This window comes from Aethalodelphis obliquidens, unplaced genomic scaffold (assembly GCF_003676395.1).
Source record: "Aethalodelphis obliquidens isolate GAN/ISIS:26980383/991018 unplaced genomic scaffold, ASM367639v1 scaffold63, whole genome shotgun sequence".
Classification (NCBI taxonomy): domain Eukaryota; kingdom Metazoa; phylum Chordata; class Mammalia; order Artiodactyla; family Delphinidae; genus Aethalodelphis; species Aethalodelphis obliquidens.
The window spans coordinates 306837-324542 of record NW_020838007.1 but is presented as its reverse complement, the minus strand read 5'-3'; the positions used below and the strand labels follow the sequence as shown (position 1 = coordinate 324542).

The 17706-nt window shown below is 48.7% G+C and overlaps 1 protein-coding gene across 3 annotated transcripts in view; it reads right to left on the bottom strand.

The window, feature by feature from the left end:
• SPECC1L (sperm antigen with calponin homology and coiled-coil domains 1 like) overlaps positions 1-8525 on the bottom strand; it is a 122714-nt gene extending 114189 nt beyond the window's left edge. The window contains exons 1-2 of one of the 3 annotated variants that reach the window (XM_027088800.1): positions 8371-8469; positions 4582-4694 (exon numbers count right to left, since the gene is read on the bottom strand). The gene's annotated coding sequence lies outside the window, so the exon portion shown is untranslated. Of the gene's footprint in view, positions 1-4581; positions 4695-8370 lie in introns of all 3 variants that reach the window. The other 2 variants (XM_027088799.1, XM_027088803.1) reach the window with 2 other exon arrangements.
• Between the last annotated feature and the right edge of the window lie 9181 nt (positions 8526-17706).

Below are 17706 nucleotides of genomic sequence, written 5' to 3'. Positions count from 1 at the left end.
AGAAATATTACTTTAACATAAATTTGCAGGTTGTGTTTTGTTCTGAATTTTTATAAACGAACATTAGTAACTGAATTGCCCAAAAAATTTTTCTGCAAAATAATGTTTTATTCATTAGAGTGACATTCTGATTATTAATAGATGACTAGCATTCCATCATGATGGAGCTGGTCTGGATGAGCAAGACTTTGACCTGGATGGGTAACACAAAGGGTGAATAACTAACTGTGTGTCTAAAATGTGCATTTCTAACTTCATTTCAAAGTCAAATATAAAAAACAAAATCAGAACCGAAATGCTTATTTTAACTGCATTACCACTAGGGCCAACATAGAAGGGTTAGTGCAGGCCAAACTAGGCTACATATCAATATAAATCTGCCCTTATTGGGAGGGAATTCCCTCCAGGCCTAACCACTCTAGAGGACCCAGATTATTTTCCCTAAGCATCACCATGAATAATTTAAAGTAGGCTTTACTGGAGGGACAATCTCAATAATTCATAGGGCAATATAACAAACACAGAAAAGTTCAGGAAGAAAACAAGAGGCTTGACTGGGCCCAGAAGTTTTGCCATTTCCCCCAAAAGTACTCTCAACTGCATCCATCAGAAACCTCCAGCACATATATCTCACCTGGTTTTCGGGGAATGATGTCTATTACTTGTCAACAGAATAAGAGGATTTGGATACAATTTATAAATGTGCAAACTTTGCTACCAAGGACTCATATGTGGATCTCCTAGAACTTCATATCCACATTAACCAATTGGGTCTTTTTTTTTTCCTTTTTTTTATTTTATGAAAATGTTTCTACTTTCTCCTGCAAGATTATTAATACTAATACTGACTTAAAGTAACTTGTAACAACATTTAGGGCAATCTAGCCTTTGGTACTTCATATACACTACTCAGAAAGCCCCCACAGACTCAAACTGCAATGGTAAACCCTAGGCTATGCTACTTGTTTATTTCCTGACTTTCCACCCCTGCTCCTATTAGAAAGTACCCTCTAAGAGTGCAGGGTGTTTTGTTTGTTTTGTTCATGCTGTTGCCTCAAAGCCTAGAACAGTGCCTGATCCATAATAGCCTTTTATTATCTGCTGAACTGAATGAATAAACAGTATATTTATATTATGGAATATTACTATGAAGCCATTAATCACAATGAGTCAGAATGATACCAGCTGATTTAATGGACTTTCCAGAAGTATTAAGTGAGGAAAACAAAAGGCAGAAGTGCCAAAAATATCCCATGTTTTAAAAAGTATGCCCTGAAAACCCATACATTGATCAGGAAGTGGAGAACTTAGAACCTGACACACCGCTGGAGGGACTGCAAAATGGAGCAGCTTTGAAAAACAGTTGGTGGTTCCTCAAAAAGTTTAACATTGCTACCATATGACCCAGTGATTCCACTTCTACATATACACCTAAGAGAACAGAAAACATCTGTCCACACAAAAATTTGTACATGAATGTTCACAGCAGCATTATTCATACTATCCAAAAGTGGAATAAACCAGGGACTTCCCTAGTGGTCCAGTGGTTAAGATGCTGCACTTCCAATGCAGGGGGTGCGGGTTCAGTCCCTGGTCAGGGAACTAAAATCCCACGTGTCGTGTGGCCAAAAAATTAAAAAAAAAAAAAAAAAAGAAAGAAAAGAAAAGTGGAATAAACTAAATGTCCATCAACTAATGAATAGATAACAAAGTATGGACTCTTATTTAGCCATAAAAGGAATGAAGTACTAATGAATGCTACAACATGGATAACCCTTGGAAACATTATGCTAAATGAAAGAAACCACACAAAAGGCCACATATTGTCTGATTCCATTTATATCCAGAACAGACAAGTCCAGAGAATGTAGATTAGTGATCGCCAGGGGCTTGGGGGAGTGGAGAATGGGGAGTGACTGTTGCTGGGTACAGGGTTTCTTCCTGAGGTGATGAAAATGCTCTGGAATTAGAGAGTGGTGCTCAATGCACAACTCTGTGAATGTACTAAAAACCACTGAGGTGTGCAATTCAAAAAGCATGGCAACCTAAATGTCGATCAACACAGGAATGGATAAAGAAGATGTGGTACATATATACAATGGAATATTACTCAGCCATAAAAAAGAACAAAATCATTCCATTTGCAGCAACATGGATGGACCTAGAGACTGTCATACTGAGTGAAGTAAGTCAGACAGAGAAAGACAAATATTATATGATATTGCTTATATGTGGAATCTAAAAAAAAGGGAACAAAATGAACTTATCTACAAAACAGAAATAGAGTTACAGATGTAGAAAACAAACTTATGGTTACCAGGGGGTCACGGGAGAGAGATAAATGGGAAGATTGGGATTGACATATACACACTACTATGTATAAAACATTGATAGATAACTAATAAGGACCTACTGTATAGCACAGGGAATTCTACTCAGTACTCTGTAATAGCCTATGTGGGAGGGGAATCTGAAAAGGAGTGGATATATGTGTATATATAGCTGATTCACTTTGCTGTACACCTGAAACTAACACAACATTGTAAATCAATTGTACTCTAAGGACTTCCCTGGTGGTCCAGTGGTTAAGAATCCATCTTCCAATGCAGGGGACACAGGTTCCATCCCTGGTTGGGGAACTAAGATCCCACATGCCTCAGGGCAACTGAGCCCGCACGCCGCAACTACTGAGCCCACGCGCCACGACTAGAGAGAAGCCCATGCACCACAACTAGAGAGAAGCCCGCATGCCGCAACTAAAGATCCCACGTGCCACAATTAAGACTGGATGCAGCCAAAAATAAATTAAATTAAAAAAAAAACTATACTCCAATAAAAATTTAAATAAATAAATAAATTTGACTCATTTAAGTTGGAAAAAACAAAAAGGATGAACTTTATGGTATATGAATTATACCTCAGTAAAGCTGTTATTTTTAAAAACCATACATGTTTGCAAATGAGTACATGAATGAATATATGCATACACGATTCTTGTATTCAAATGAATACATGAACGATGAAGAGTGGTATGAAAGGTTGACATTCCTGGTGGTGGAGTTCGGGGGAGGGGAGAGTGGGGTGGGGAGAGGAGACAAGTGTTGAGGCAAGAAGTAAGAGATAAACAAAAAAAGACTAAAAAATCCAAGGCTGGTGGCCTTGAGTGGCAGGGGCCGGGCAAAGTTGAATAATTACGCAATGAGGTAAGCTTGAGGAATAAAAATGAGGGGGACTTCCCCGGCGGTCCAATGGTTAGGACTCAGCGCTTTCACTGCAGAGAGCCCAGGGTTCAATCCCTGGCCAGGGAACTTAGATCCTGCAAGCCTTGCGGCTTGCCCCCCCCCCACCAAAAACAAAGAATAAAAATGAGGGAACTAGGTTTGAAAAATCCAGCAGGTAATTTGTAACAGGGCAGAGAAAACACACCTGAGTAAGTGTAATGATGTGACAGAGTTTGCAGAAATGCAGAGGCCAGATGGGGAAAAGAACAAGAACACAGGACAGAAGATTTAAGACTGACCCTAACCAGGGACTTCCCTGGCGGTCCAGTGGTTAGGACTCGGTGCTTTCACTGCTGGAGCCTGGGTTCAATCCCTGGTCAGGGAACTAAGGTCCAGCAAGCCACCAGGCCAGGGCTGGGGGGTTGGGGCGGGAGGCTGGGGGAGACTGACCCAAACCCATCAAGGTTTAAAATGTGCAAGAAGACTCAATAGCTCCTGCTCAAGAACTCTTGGGCCTGGTGGGGTAGAACAAACTATGACCAGGAGACGCTACCAGGGGAAGAAGGGAGGGGGACTCAGGACACTGGCATCTCCTACATGGCAGGACAGGGGCATCTCTCGGAAGAAAGTGTCCAGTTGTGACTGTTCTGGAAATCAGCAGCCCCAACAAACTGCTTCAGGACTTCCCACGGGACGAGGTGCCCCTAGAAAATGGCTGAGTTGGGACTTTCCCAAGAACATGAAAAGTGAGAGAGGAAGAAAGGGACAACTTTCATTTTTAACAAGTATTTCTTGACAAATCCTAACACTGCCGTCAGTTTCTTTGCCTCTTTCCCAAGCTTAATCAGGCTCTTTTTTTTTTTCTTTTGTACAAACTCAGTTCTTTTGAAAAGAAGTGTAATACAGGGCTTTTTTTTTTTTCAAGAGACCAAGTATTTTTCCCCTTTAACATTTCTGTTTTCCCTGGGCTATATGTACAAGAGACGAACTTGAAATTTAATGTCTTCATCTCTTAAAACTTTACCATCCAAAAACAACAACAACAACAATAAAAACCACCACCACCAAGATGGAAGGTATACAAGGGGAAAAAGGGAAACAACATGAAACAAATGCACATTCCTTCCAGAGCCCGGAACAAAGGTGATATAATAGACATCACAGACAGAGTCTCCTCCGTCAAGAAATTAGATTTTAATTAGACACTAAGACACAATTAAATGGACTTTGCAAGTTGGTGTGCATGGCTGGGAGGTATCTCAGGGATGGCGAGGTCAAGTGGACCTGTAATGAAAAGCTCCTCAGGGACAGGGACTAAGTGACCCACTTCCTCAGGACCCATGCCTAACAAACTACTCACCCAGCAGATGCAACGACACGCACCCCACTCTGCACTGTGGTGTCCCAGCTGGTGGAGAAGAGCAGACAAAACCAGAGAGCCAAATCCTAACTGGACAGGGTGCTTGGACAAGCCTGCAGGAGACAGGATAAGGGATGCCTTTCAGGCCAGGTCCTACCTGAGCTGAGTTTTGAAGGATGAAGTGAGAGAAAAGCTTTCCAGCAGAGGAGACTGGAGAGAGTTCCAAGGACCAAGAGCTCAACGAAGCACCTAAAAGGAGGTGGGGGCAGGATGAGAGTGGCGGCCAGAGCCCAGTGACACCAGGCTAAGGATCGGTAGATCTGATTGTAAAGATAGTGGGAGCCATTGAAGGATTTTAAATTGTGCAGCGAGCAGGGCAGTAACCGTGAACAGATTAACATTTTAGAAAGAAAGGCAGGGGCAAACCTCAGGATTTAACCAAAAAATAAAGACAAGAACTACAATGAAGATGTGCAAAAAGGTCAGGGAAAGCACTTAACAGATCTGCATTCTCTTCTTCTGGACAAATGTCCTTTACAGAGTTTCCATGTTATCCTTTGAAAATGGAGAACTCAGGTGGGTGAGAGCAGTCAGTCCTCCCAATGTGAACATGAGTATTTGAAGAATTAAAGATTGCATTATTAATTTTAATTTGAGACACTTTTAAAATGTATGCTTGATACACATTATATACCGTAGTTTTGTAAGTACAAAAGAAAATTTACAATAACTCTAAATCTAAATCTAGTAAGATTTTTTAAATCTTTACAAATTTTTAAGATTTCACAGACACAATGGTCATCTGTTACATTCACTTTGGAACTGGACAGGGTGCTGGACAGCCACTTCTCCCCTCAGCATATCTGAAATATAATCTGTAAGCCTAATTTCTTGATGGTCATGGTGTTTCACAGCAAAAGACTGGGGTCACAATACTAAAAAGTTTCGGAGCTGACAGAGAATCCCCACAGGGGTTCTTTACCTCGGCAGCCAGTCTATTCAATACTAACAATTCCAACCACCAGGAGGAATTTCCCTGCCTAGGCTTATACACACACAAAAATATCCTGACATTTTACATCTGGTAGGAAAGGATGATCAGAAGTGTCTTTAATACCAAGCAAATTCAACAGAGCCTTCTTAGTTGCCTGTGGATTGGGACAAATGACCACAAAGTAACTCATATTTACTCTTAAAAAGTAATCTATACTTTAATCTTAGCAGCAAAAGCCCCAGGAACATTTTCACTAAACTCCCTTACTACAACAGCAAAACAATAGATTCTACGTTCTCTTTATTTCTAAAAATACCTCATTGTGATAAGAAAACCAACCTGTAGTTGCCATTTATTACAATCTCATTTAGCACCATTTACTATCACCATCATGTCACAGAAGATGCTTTAATTTTAGTATCAAGAAAATGACATTTTTTAGAAAGGGAAGTCCTAGTTGAATAAATTTAGTTTTATGAAAAACTCCCTATATTGTCCTCGTTTTTCTTAATACACTGAAGCCCACTCAACAGTTCATTTCAGGGGCCTGACCAAGAGTCTCCGAGATTGGTTCTCACCAGCCTTACAACACCACCTGGTCTTTGACGAAGGACCACAATGTCATGGAACTGGTGAGAAGGCCCAGTTCTACCCCTGGCTGAAGAGGACTAAGTAGGCAAAGATCCATTAAACATTAAAATTGGCAACTCAAGCTCCTTTCCATCTCCACCCCCAACCCCCACACTTTACAGATGGGGAAATGAAGGCCAGAAAGGAAAACCGACTTGCCCAAAGCCATAAAGCCAAGAAATTTAACTCACCTACTGACACCCTGCCACTGTTCCTCTACTGAGGTGGAGAGTTTGCGTAATGACTATGGACAAGTTAGCCATGTGATTTAAATATGTATATGGTTATACAGCAAGTCTTAATGTATTATGAAAACCCATCCCTAATAATAATTTTGAACCAAAGCAATACTATCATCTGAGTCATCTAAAATATAAGATGTACTTTATGGAGTCAGTTATAAAGAGAACCTCTGCTTCAGAGAAATCCCGTCTCAAGAGGACACACTGCAGATACACAACCCCAAAAGTTCAAGTTTAAAACAGAAATTTTGATACAAACCTCACCTTAACCAATACTGCTATAATCACTTCCCATTCACTATGATGCTGAACTGCACACTTAGATATTTGGACTGTTGCCAAGGTGCAGAGTGATAAAGCTTTTCTATGGCACTATATTCACTTTCTTTTCTTTTTAAAAAAAATTTATTTATTTTATTTATTTATTTTTGGCTGTGTTGGGTCATTGTTGCTGCGCGTGGGCTTTCTCTAGTTGTGGTGCGCGGGCTTCTCACTGCGGTGGCTTTTCTTGTTGCAGAGCACAGGATCAAGGTGCACGGGTTTCAGTAGTTGTGGCTCGCGAGCTCTAGAGCACAGGCTCAGTAGTTGTGGCACACGGGCTTAGTTGCTCTGCGGCACGTGGGATCTTCCCGGACCAGAGCTCGAACCCATATCCCCTGCATTGGCAGGCAGATTCTTAACCACTGCGCCACCAGGGAACCCCTCACTTTCTTACTGAAAATGAATGTCAAGAAAATCCCTACATACGTAGAGTATGCACAGGCAACTAAAAAGCATTCTCCAGCTATCTCAAGATGCTTGGTGCACACTCATTCAACGGAGAAAAGGAGACTGGTTTCAAGAGAAAAAAATTACTGAATCAGCTATCTCTTTATAGAAAAAAATCTTACCTAGGTCAATACCTTACTTCTCCTTACCCTTCTGCATCGATGTGTCTATTTGATAACCTACCCATATTGTAGTGATGTCTGCTGGTATCTACCAAGCCCCAGGCTCTGATTGCATCTCAAGATGCAGCCCCCGGGGTGAAAGCAAACATTTTTTAGTCTCTCGCATCTGCTGCAAACTTACAAGACATTATCAATGGCTGAAGATGATTTTTTTTTTTTAATACAACACAGACATTTCCCCCTGTGATCAATACAGGACGGCGAATTTATGGGAATTTTCCCTGGGTCCTCCCGTGCTTGACCGCGAATTACCAAGGGCATTAACAAATCAAGATTCTTTGCGCTTGAATGATCACAGGAGTTACTTGGTTTTGTAAATGGGCCGAAACTGAGTGGAAACTTTCTTTTCCAGTCATCTCCAGGGGAACTGCCCAGAAACGAACTCTGATGTCTTAAACGTAACCACTGAAGCCATACAATGACCACACTGCGGGAAAGGCAGAATTTCCTCGGCAGAACACAAGATTATTCACATCCAACCTGATGCAATTAACCAGGTCTGGAGAAAAAAGGATACTCCTCCTGCTCCGGGCTGACCCCGCCGGCGGAGCTGGGAGCGGGTGGGGGCGCGGCCCGGCGGAAGCAGAGCCCGCAGGAGGCCCGGGTCGGCCGCCCGCCGCATCCTCGGGCCCGGGGATGGAGGCCGGGGACTAAAGGACTGGGGGCCAGGGGCTATGGGGCGGCGGCCCCAGCCTCTCCTGGCGCGCGAGAAGAGGAGACCGGTGGGCGCGGGCGCAGAACCAGCCAGGCCCCAAGCAGCCGGGACGCCCGCCGGCCGGGGTCGCGGCTTCGGCTGCCCGGGGGCCCGCGAGGGGATGGCGCAGGCGCGCGCCAGGCGGGGGGCCCGGGAGGGGACGGCGCAGGCGCGGGCCGCCGGGGTCTGCGGGGCCGCCGGGGCCTGGCCGCGCAGGCGGCGCTGAGGAGAGGGACGCTCCCACCGCGCACACTCAGGGCACCCGGCCCCGGCTCTTACCGCGCAGCGCCGCCTCGCTTGCTCGCTGGCTCCGGGCTGGGGCCGGGCGGCGAGCTCGCCCGGTGGCGCGGCCCGAATCCGTTGAGTCCGGCCTCAGGGCAGCAGCCAACCCCGCGGCGCCGTTCGCCCGGCCCGCCCAGCCTCCCTCGCGGCCCACGCCCCCAGCCCGCCCCTTGTCCGTCCCACACGGCCGCCGAAGACTGCGCAGGCGCGGCGCAGGCCCCGCCCACATCCGCCCCCGCGCAGGCGTCTGCGGCACAGCCCACTCGGCTCGCCTCCCTCTCGGCTCTGGATCGCGCAGGCGCCATACCATCCGGCCGGCCACAGAAATGCCTCAGGCAGGCAGTGCACATGCGTGAGGCTTCCTGCTCGCGCTGGCTGGCGGATGCTCCTGGAGGATGCACTGGGCACTGCCGAGTGATGTGTTAACGCTCCATCATCCCAAAGGCTCGGCTTAGCCCAGAGGTCCACGATTCATGCTCGGCTTAGCCAAGAGGTCCAACATTCAGGGACGTATCTATAGCGTGCCAAGGACGGCGCTGGGCTTGAGCTAGACAGTGGTGGGAAAACGCAGAAGCCCTGCCCTCCCGGTACTCCCTGGAGATTTGGGGGGAGATGGGATGCAGGTTTTAAAAAAAAGCACAACTTTTTTTTTTTTAAATTAATTAATTAATTAATTTTTGTCTGCATTTGGTCTTCGTTGCCCCGCGCGGGCTTTCTCTAGTTGTGGCGAGTGGGGGCTACTCTTCATTGCAGTGCGTGGGCTTCTCATTGTGGTGGCTTCTCTTGTGGAGAACGGGCTCTAGGTGCGCAAGCTTTAGTAGTTGTGGCACGTGGGCTCAGTAGTTGTGGCTCGCGGGCTCAGTAGTTATGGCTCGCGTGCTCTAGAGCACAGGCTCAGTAGTTGTAGCGCACAGGCTTAGTTGCTCCGTGGCACGTGGGATCTTCCTGGACCAGAGCTGGAACCCGTGTCCCCTGCATTGGCAGGCGGATTCTTAACCACTGCGCCACGAGCGAAGCCCCAACATTTCTTTATTGGTCCTAAGTCTAGACAGAATTCCTTTTTCTTCCTGTGTCATTTTTACTGAGTTATATTTTTGCAGGAAAGTGTCTTTTGTTAATGTTTTACAAATCATTGGCATAACGTTGTTCATGTAATTCTCTGATGGTTTTTGTTATAATCATTGTTTCTTTTTGTTTCTCAATAAATTTCTAATACATTTACATATTTCAAAATTCAGAAAGCACCTTCTCAACCCTGTCTCCATTGCTGTAGTGCCTCTTCCCAGCTGCAGCTAAATGTATTCAGTTTCTTGATAAAAATATTTTTTGAATATAAACAAATATCCAAAATAAACAGATTGGTTCTTTAGCTTCCTTTTTTTGTTTTTTTTACACAAATGGTAGTCTACTATACATAATGATCTGTACCTTTCTTTTTAAAACCGGAATAGCCATGATGGTTTAATAGTCTGGAGATAATCAATCATTCAACATTTGTGTAGGACTTAGGTCATGGTCCTCATCACCAGACAGCCTGCGTTTGAATCCTGGCTTCATCAGTTACTAACCATTTGTCTTTGCATTTCAGTTTCTTCATCTACAAAATGGGAGCTGTTATGGGTTGGGGGGATTAAGTGGGATAATGCATGAAGGGAGCTTAGCATGATGCCCAGCACCCAGTAAACACCTGGTGACTGTGAAGGGCATTCATGTTGCATCTGTTTCAGCATTTACAGTTCAAACAGGACTCAACATCATTTAGATCTTCACGCCAGCCCTGTAAGAACTGCATGGAGGACAAGAGATAATTTTTTTATATTAAAGTACACAAAATAAATATACAACTCAATGAAATACACAAAAGTGAAGGTCAAGAAAAAGAACTTGAGCAGTTTGCCAAGTCCCTCCTCTCCCCTGCCAACACTACATCCTCCCCAAATGTAACCACATTCTGACATCTAACTCAGGATGAATATGGGCTGATTTTGAACTTTAAATAAATGGAATTGTATTGTATTGATTTCCTAGGGCTGCTGTAACAAATTACCACAACCTCGGTGGCTTAAACCAAAAGAAATGTATCATCTCACAGTTCTAGAAGCTGGAAGTCCAACATCTAGGTGTCAGCATCTCTGAGTCTCCTCAGAAGGCCCTGGGGGAGGATCCATCCCTTGCCTCTTCTGCCTTCTGCCAGCTGCCTGCATTTCTTTTTTTTAATTTTTAAATTTATTATTTATTTATTTTTGGCTGCATTGTGTCCCCGTTGCTGCGCGCGGGCTTTCTCCAGCTACAGCTTGTGGGCTGTAGGCACGCGGGCTTCAGTAGTTGTGGCGCACGGGCTTCAGTAGTTGTGGCGCACGGGCTTTGTTGCTCCGCGGCATGTGGGATCTTCCCAGACAGGGCTCGAACCCGTGTCCCCTGCATTAGCAGGCGGATTCCCAACCACTGCGCCACCAGGGAAGCCCTGCCTGCATTTCTTGATGTTCTTTTGCTTGTGGCTGCATCATTCTGATCTCTGCCTTGGTCTATGGCCTTCTCTGTGTTTGTGTGAAATCTCCCTTTGATTCTTATATAAGGACACTCATGATGGTGTTTAGGGCCCACCTGGATAATCCAGAATAACCCCCCCCATCTCATGATCCTTAATTTATCACATCTTCAAAGACCCTCTTTCCAAATAAGGTAACATTTATAGGTCCCAGGGAAAGACTGGATATCTTTAGGGGGCATTATTCAGCCTACAGCAAGTATCTTTTTGTGTCTACCCTCTTTCACGCAACATGAATTCTGTGAGATTCATCCATCTTGTTGCATGCATCTGTGGCATGCAAAATGAATACCATTTTGGTTGCTGTGTGATATTGAACTGTATGAATTTACCATTCCATGGTTTATCCATTCTATTGATGGACATTTGGGTTGTCTCCAGTTGTGAGCTATTTGTGGAATGAAAATTGGATTAAGCAAAAAAAGATTCCTGGAGTCTCCAATGGGAAGCTATATGCATCCTTGGTACACACCGTTCTAGGTTATCTGATTCTGATTCTGCGGAGGGTGGGGGGGGGAAGACTTTGGACCTTATATTGTCTTTGAGCTCTTTTGCAATATTGTAGAAAATTGACAGCAATGCGAATAATTCTTGTCCAAGGACAACCCTCCCCCACAGTGGAAGAACCAGTTTTGCCTCCAAGTTCATTTCAATATTTCTGTTCTATATATGTGTCTGACCTTGGAGTTCTCCTTTGAACTGACGGTAACACCTTACTGGTTCCCTCATTTAATGAATGAGTTAAGTAAACTCTTTGATATATGTTTATTTTATATTTGTATAAGAGTCATGATTTTACCTTTTTAAAACATTACCCTTTAACATTAAGAATAAAGTTCCTATGAACGTCTTTATACACAGCGAAGTACTTTTAATGAACCAAAACTACTAACCTAGATTTTCTGCCATTGAAATTCCAAAGCAAAAGCGCCATTTTCCACCAAGCAGGAGGCTACTGACGTTTCCTGAGTAGGAACCAGGTCTGCTGAACCGCACCTGTGCAGGGTTGGGTGGGTGGGTGGGTGGGAGAGGGTACAAAGATGGTTCTGACCAGGTCCCTAGCCTCTGAGAGCCTTCTCTGCCTGGGACAGCAGTGTAACCTGGTCCTGAATCAGGTGAGATGCTGCTAAGGTGTCCTGGATGGATCAGCAGGATTCTGGGAGGAGGTGGCATTTGAGGAGGATTTGAGGCAGAGAGAGCCTCCCCCACTAGACCTCGGAACTGGGCTTCTATAATGTGCACAGGGGCCGGTCACTGCAGCTTTAGGACAGGGAAGTGACATGTTGTGAGATCTTCTTTAGGAAGACTGCCCTCATGGCACATGCAGGGTGGGGAGGGCGACCCTGAGAGTCAGGACACCTGGGGAGGCTGGAGGCCTGGCATGGCGATGGGGCCAGAGGAGAGGACATAGATCAGAGGGTGGGGTGCACGGAACTGTCCAGACTTCACCCCAGTGTGTGGCTGGGCCTCAGCGCTGGGTGGTCCCATCAGCCTTACCACACCTTGGTCCCTTCTCCTCGGCTTGCCAGGACTGGAGGGGCAGAAAGAGCAGGCAATTTGGGCAGCTGCAGGCCAGGAGCAAGAAGCGATCTGGCGAGGTGCCCAGAGCATTTATCACTGTGTGAGCCCCTCCCAGGGCCCAGCCTCCACGGCCCACGACCACCAAGTGGCAGGATTTGGGACACTGTGATGATCAGCCTCAGAGGCTGACACTTCTCCCCCAGGTCAGGCCCCGCCAGCCCTGCAGTGCTGGGGTCTCATCACCACTGAGATGGGTGGGGCGCTGCAGCCTGGAACCCCCTTGAGCTCTGTGCCTCTGGTTTCGTGGTGACCCCCTCAGCTCACCCTGACGCTCACCCCCGACACTGACTGTTCCACTCGGGCCCAGCTGCTCTGTCTGCACCACAGCTGGAGGAGCCAAACAGGCAGGGACCGCAGGCCAAGTTTTAATCAGAAAACAACTGTCCCCAGCCATTAGCAAATCATCAGCTCCGAGTGCCAGGACATCAGCTTGGGATTCTTGACGTGCCTCTCTTGGAGCCAGGGGTGCGCCGAGTCCCAGGAGACGTTCAGCTGTCAGCTGAGCAAAGATGTGTCTGCAGACAGAGATGGGCTGCTTGCCCTGAGAGGGACTCAGTTACCCAGCAACCATGGTGTGAACCCCAGGAGACTCCTTGGGATGCCCAGCTGGCTTGCAGGTGATCCAGAAGAGACACAGGAAGGACACCAACTCAGGACAGGTGTCCCCCCTTCCTCACAGCCCACAGAGATCAGAGATCATGAAACCCTCTTGTTTCACAGTCAGAGAAACTGATGCCAGCAAGAAGGGAACCCATGTACCAAGTCCGCTGGTCTCTGGACTTGAGCCCGAACTCTGGCCGGGACAGCTGTGTGACCTTGAGTATGGCCCTCAAATTCTCTGTACTTCCAGTTCTTTTGTGAACAATGGCAATTCTCCCACACCAGTCAGGGATGCTGGGGAACTAAATAATAGGTCCCCACCCCACCCCAATATGTGCCCCTCTGGACACCATGCTTCTCTGCACATGGCAATCACACGGCTAGTAAACGGTAATGTCTATGGCCCCAGAGACTGTAAGCGTCCCAAGGGCAGGTCCTGGCATGTGGCAAGGGCTCTGGAAATGCTTCCTCTGTCATCTCTCAGCTCTAGGTCCCCATCCACAGAAAGCAGTCACCCTTGTGCAGCCTCCTGTTTCAGCTCCATGGGGACCTCAGGAAACAACAGCATATCGTGGTGGGGACACGGAAGACAAGGGAAGATGAGCTGGATAAAGGGATTCCACCCAAATGTGCCTGAGGCTTAAATAGCGCTCACTCAGCCTGTGTGTGCCCCTTCCCAGTGTCAGAGTGAGCAAGTCCCGATTTTACAGGTGAGGAGGGAGTTCCCTGGCAATCTCACGCTTTCACTGCTGTAGGCCTGGCCGGGAACTAGATCCCACAAGCTGCGCGGTGTGGCCAAAAAAAAAATTACAAGTGAGGCTCTGGGAGCTGCATGAGTTGCCCAAGCCTTGGCCTCTGGACCCTGGGCCCTCTCCCTCAGCCGCTGGTGCCCCCCGCCTTGCAAACTAGTCCCCCGAGAATCCTGCACACACCCCAAGGCTCCAAACATGCCCACGTCTCCTCTTTGAGAATCAAGAATCATCTTCAGGACTCACAGCCCCCCACCCTTCTTTTTTTGGCCAGCACCCAGGTGGTGGCTGTGGTTGGGTCACCAGGGGAGCCACGGGCCGAGTGTGAACTGGAAGAGATTCCAGTTGACTTGAGGAGGGGGGCGGAAAGAAGTCGGTGTGCGGACTGAGCCCTTGGTGACCTGGCTGAACTGGCCAGAGGCCCTGAGAAGGCCTGTCTTGGGACGTGTGGCCTGTGAGCTCCAGCCGGGCACTTGGTGCATCTCATTTGGGGACACGCAGAGGAGCAGCCTCGGTCCCCCAAAATGTGCTTATCCATGAGGTTCACCGGTGTGGCCTGGACAAGGAGGGTGATGGCCCCCTGCCCTCGGTGTGATCAGTCAACAACCCTGGGACCCTTTAAGAGGGTTGTTAACCCGGAGCAGCATGGGGAGGACTCGAGTTCCACGCTTGGGTCCACATCCAGGCGTAAGAATAGCCAAAGGCCACTGTATTAGTGGACTCAGGCCGCCATAACAATAAATCACAGACCAGGGGCTTAAACAGACATTAATTTTTCTCAAGGTCAATGTGCCATGCGGGTTGGTTCCTCCTGAGGCCTCTACTGCAGCTGAGCCCCTTCTCTCCGTGTCCTCATGCGGCCTTTCCTCTGTGAGAAGTGGAGAGAGATCACTGGTGCTCTTCCTTTTTTTTTTTTTTTCAGCCAGCCGTGCTGCGTGGCTTGTGGGATCTTAGGTCCCCGACCCAGGGCCCTCGGCAGTGAAAGCACAGAGTCCTAACCACTGGACCACCAGGAAGTCCCTCTCTTCCCCTTCTTATAAGGCCACCAGTCATATCAGATTAGGGCTCCACCCTTATGACCTCATTTAACCTTAACTACCTTCCTAAAAGGTAATCTCTGAACACGGTCACACTGGGTGTTAGGGCTTCAACATGTGAATTTTAGGGACACAATTCAGTTCGTAACTACCATGGAGCAGTGGAGTCTAGAAAACTCTGGGGGCCAGAAAGGAGCACAAGGAGGGTGTGGACAACTCCGGCTGGTGGAGGAGGAATTTACTACCCTCTAGTACCCCAGCATGGCAACACCTGGAGGCAGGGTTAGCATGAGATGGCTTGGGTGGGCCGAGACGCAGGGGCTAGAGGCCAGCCTGCTGGGGTGGACAGGCTCCTGCAGATGCTGCCCACTGAGCAGGAGTCCCAGGAGTCTCTTCCTGGCCGTCGCCAGATGAAAGGGCCCTGCTTGGGAAATGCAGATCAGGAGTGCTTATCTAATGAAGAACACAGACAAAAGTCACAGATGCCGTAGCCTGTTCCAACTAACTTCTGATCGCCACCCCGACACTGGAAACGTTATTTTCAGAAAATAGAAGAAACAGCAGCCATTCCCCTCTCCCCATTGCTTCTCCCTCCTTCTGGCCCAGTGGCAGTGGGGAGGCTGGGCTTATGGGGGTTAGGGAGCCCCAGAGGGAACCAGGGCAGTGCCACCTAGCAAGGCAGTTTTTAAGTGGTGGTTTTTATTTAAACAAGCAGCTGCAGCATCTGTTTCCCTCTGCATGAGGCCCGGTTTCCCACGCTGGCCCTGGGGCCAGGCCTTGGGCTTGGGAGGCCCACCCCCAGGGGTCATTCAAGCCCTCGAGCCCCGGGGAAGCCCCACGTCTGTGGCAGCCACCATCCTGGTGCCCCCTCTTCCCGGGGCTGCTCAGCTGGCAGTGGCTCAGGACCTGAGCCCACGTAGACCATGCTCCTCAGGGCCCTTTCTCGGCCAGAATCCCATTTGAACCTCCCCATCCCCAGCTGCTGGGCTCATTTCCACCAAGTGACTGAAAACCCCAAGAGAGAGTTTCTGGTCAGGTCTGCCAGGTTCCACCTACAGGAGGGGGACGGAAAGGAGCCGGTGTGTGGACTGAGCCCTTGGTGACTTGGCAGAACTGGCCAGAGAGGCCCTGAGAAGGCCCGTCTTGGGACACGTGGCCTATGAGGTCCGGCCAGGCACTTGGTGCATCTCATCTGGTGACATGCAGAGGAGCAGCCTCGGTCCCCCAAGCAGCTGGTTTCCTTCCCAACCCAGACACACCTGAGAGACGCAGCAGGGCTCCATCTTCCAGGAAACCGTTTACGTGCTACCTGTCTGTCATGCCGTCTGGCTTCCCACCCTGGGAGAGCTGGGGTGACGCAGGGCTCTCTCCCCTGGTCTGACAGCTCTCTCACCCAGAGGTGACTCTCAGGACCGATCCTGCCCATTGACCCACGGCAGCTGCTCTGGGAGGCCATTTGGGCCTCTTCAAGAGCTGGTGTGTCTGTCGCCCCCTCACTTTTTCTGTTTATTTTTCCGGAGCTGTTTGTGACAGCTCATCATTAGCTTCATCATAGAAATGCTTCCGTTTAAGGCAACTGGGCATCCTTTTTTGTGGGGGCAGGTATACAAGCTCTTCTGGGATTTCTACACAAAATCCTGCCCTCCTTCATCTGCCCAGGGTATGTGTGTGACGCTGGGCCTCGGCGCAGGGCCTGCTCAGCCGGCCATGTCCAGTCCAGCAGAAAGGGAGCCAGCCTATAGGGATCAAGACACCAAGATCCCAGCCTCTGTTCTTCAACCAACTCTGGGACACCGGGTGTGTGGGGAGGCCTTTGAGCACCTGTTTACCCACCTACCAAGTAAAGGGATTGGATTAAGAGGCCTCTGAGGGTCTTTGAGGTGTAAGACCTCAAATTCCACAACAGTGAACGGTCTGGCTCCCTGGGCCATGCCACTGGCCTGGGCTTGGCTGGACACAGCCCCTGCTCTCAGGAACATGGGGACAATCAGCTTGCCCCCCAAATCAACTCCTAGTAAGAGATGCAATGGGGCTTTTGCTTTTTTTGGAACAGATTTTCCAATAGGAAGGTAGGGATAGAGAGAGCTAAGTAGCCTTTTAGGGGCCAAATACTTGGAGGAGGGCCAGTGGCAGCCCTTTCCTTATCAGCAGGTGTCAGGTGGGCAGATGGCATGGTGTACATGAAGACCCTGGGGGAGCCTCGGGGTGATGGCCGACAGGCACCGAGCACGGCCATTGGGGTCCGAGTGGGTGTGGCCCTAGCTCGTCCCAAGCTGCATCAGCAGAGCCCACCTTGCACACCCCTCTCCACCCGGGCGTGGCTTCCCTATAAGCTGGGTGGCTTTTTCTGTGGGCAAGGCTGGTGACGGCTAAGAGTGACCCATGTCCCGTCTGCTGGCAACAGAAGGGCCGCACCTGGCAGCACCACCGGAAACCACAGAGGCTGAGGGGCTCGTGCGGGGCTAGGCTCTGTGGGGCTGGAGCCCTCCCTGCCCCCGGGCTTGGCACGGCTGGTGTCCCCTCTGCCGTTCGTCCCAAACCAGACGGCCCCATGCTCAGCGGGGCGACTGCCTGTGGGCAAGTGGGCGGCCTGGGCTGTCCCCAGCAGTGCCCACTACCCTCAGGGAGGCCTCCTGGACACCCACCTCTCCATACCACCTGCTGCTTCTTCCAGCTCCAATGCCCACCCTCAGCCCCAACCCAGTGGCTCCGGGGATGCTCCCAGAGGCTCTGATCACGGTGTTTCTTTCTACTGCAGCCATCACCACTGACACAAGTCGTCTCGGGGAACTTTAATGAAAGTGGCAGCTGTCCTTTC